This window comes from Seriola lalandi, unplaced genomic scaffold (genome assembly GCF_002814215.2).
Source record: "Seriola lalandi dorsalis isolate HSWRI2012SDOR001 ecotype SW California unplaced genomic scaffold, Sedor1 jcf7180002054908, whole genome shotgun sequence".
In the NCBI taxonomy this organism is placed as follows: Eukaryota; Metazoa; Chordata; class Actinopteri; order Carangiformes; family Carangidae; genus Seriola; species Seriola lalandi.
In genome coordinates, this window is record NW_019525460.1 from 933,212 (window position 1) to 935,714 (window position 2,503).

Here is a 2,503-nt window from a genome sequence, read left to right on the forward strand (position 1 = left end):
TATTCATTTCCATTTGACTTCAGTGCCTTTTATGGCAAATTAAAGGTTTAATATTTTGGTAAATACACTTATTTGCTGTCTTGCGAAGATTTAGATAAGATGATTGATATGCACTCTCACATTTGTTGGGTAAAATTTGGTAAACAACTAGTCTGGCTCTGTCAATAAAATCCACCAGCAGCAATTCTGAAATTTAATAATTTGTTGTTTCTTTGTTGTTTCTTTGTTTAATCCATACAAAAGTATAAAAACTACAATTTGCTTTTTTACAGGGTCTGAACTATTCCTTGGTCAGTACCATTTGCCAGGCAACAAGAAGAGACTCCAGTTTATGTACCAAGAAATAGTCCAATACCAAACTCTGACTAAAAAAGCAATTTGTTTTTATACCTCAGTTTTCAGTGTACAGGTTAAATGAACAACATGCACCTGGTCAATTAGTGAGCTTTAGTAGTGCTGATAGGTGCACAGAGCCAGACTAACCAACCTAAATTAGTGTACAGAGATGGGATTACTGGGATTATTTGGATTACTGGGACCCCTGGGCAACTACCTCCAAATGCTCCAGGCTTACTTCATATAATTTCTATACACAATTTAGGAATTTCTGCAACTTGATGTATCAACTATGCCCAGTCCTCCATCTTATAGAAGCACCTGTATGGCCACAAAAACAAATGTTTTCATTATCAATACACCTGACAGTTATTTTCTCAAATGATCGATTGATTGTTTAGGGTATTAGATATCAGGAAAAAAAGGGAAAAATTGGGTCATTAATTGCTTAAGCTCAAGTTAATGTGTTCAAATCTTTTTGTTTTTGTCTGACCCACAGTTTTAAACCTCAAATTTGTGAGTTTACTATCGTAGAAAGCTGGGGAAATATTCACATTTGATAAGATAGTACCTGCAACGTTGCTTAAAAATGACTTAAGCATTTATCAAAATCACTTCAGATGTAGAGTACTGGTTGGTGTTTTTGTTCTTAAACTCTGACCTGAAATGGATGCACCACAGGATGAAGGATGTAATGCAGAATTCAACTCCAGGGGTAGAGGACATTAACCAGACTTCATAAATCCATAAAACTGTGCTGACTAACTATCGATATTGCAGACCATTTACAGTGGACAAACTCATCTAAAAAGTGATTTTACTTTGGCACAGACTACGTGGAGAGTAAATACACACACTTCTCTGAATTATCTTTAATAAACCGTGTGTGAGTAATTCCTCGCACTCAGTGAGACAGTTTGACATGAAAAGACCAACCACATGCTCCCATGCCACATGTCCCAGCCAACCACAACCCACAGGCAGGAAAACAAAATAGGAATACCAGCATTACCACACTTTTCCAAATTCATGTGGGGGGAGAGGGGAAGAGAGAAGCCAAACTTAACTGAGACATGAACTCAGAAACCACAAATAGAGATGGAGCGGGTGTTAAGAGAAAGACGGTAAGACAACAGTGCCAAGAGCAAGGGCGTAGGTTTGCATATGGACAATAGGGACAGGTCCCTACCAATATTTTGGGAGGACAGAATTGTCCCTACCAATATTTGAGTGAACTCGTTCACACTATGTTTGGAGTGAAGTCATATTAGATCATTCCGATGTGCCCTCCAAGAGGCTACGTCTCCAAGACAACCGATTTAGGCATACTAGCATTTGATTGACTGAAAGGGCGGGGGCTATCTGAAGCCTCACGTTGTGAGATTATCACAGTGGTACCTAACGTCACCAGAAGAATGTCAACTGATGTTATTTAACCATGTGAGCTAGGGTTAATTAGCGAGCTAAACCTGCCATCTGTCTTCTGTAGGCTAGCAGTCAGGTTGCTAGCAGGAATAGACATAAAATAGTGGATATATCAAAATATGAGTTGAATTTCTGTCGAGAAATCCCATGAAAATGTCACCATGACTACTATGACATTTTTATGTCTTATGCCTACTATGATGTTTTTATGCCTTACCTTACTATAATTTTGGGCGACATGGAGAGCAGTGGTTAGAACCATTGCCTCACAGTGAGAAGGTTCTGGGTTTGAGGCCCAGGCCTGGGGCCTTTCTGTGTGGTCTTTGTATGTTCTCCCTGCCCCTGCGTGGTTCATTGGTGGGTACTCCGTCTTCCTCACATAGACATGCACAATAAGTCAATTGATGACTCTATTGCCTTGCCATTCAATTAATTTTTATACCTTACCATACTATGACTTTTTATTCTTAAGTATACTATGACATTTTTATTTTTACACTTTACTGTACTGTGGCGTTTTTGACTTTTTATGCCTTTTATGCCTTACTATACTATGATTTTTTTATGACTTTTTATGCCTTACTATACTATGTCATTTTAATGACTTTTAAAGCGTTACTATACTATGCAGTTTTTATGCTATACAATACTGTTGTTTTTATGACTTTTTATGCCTCACTATACTATGTCATTTTTATGCCTTACTATACTTTGACGTTTTCATGAGTTTTTATGACTTACT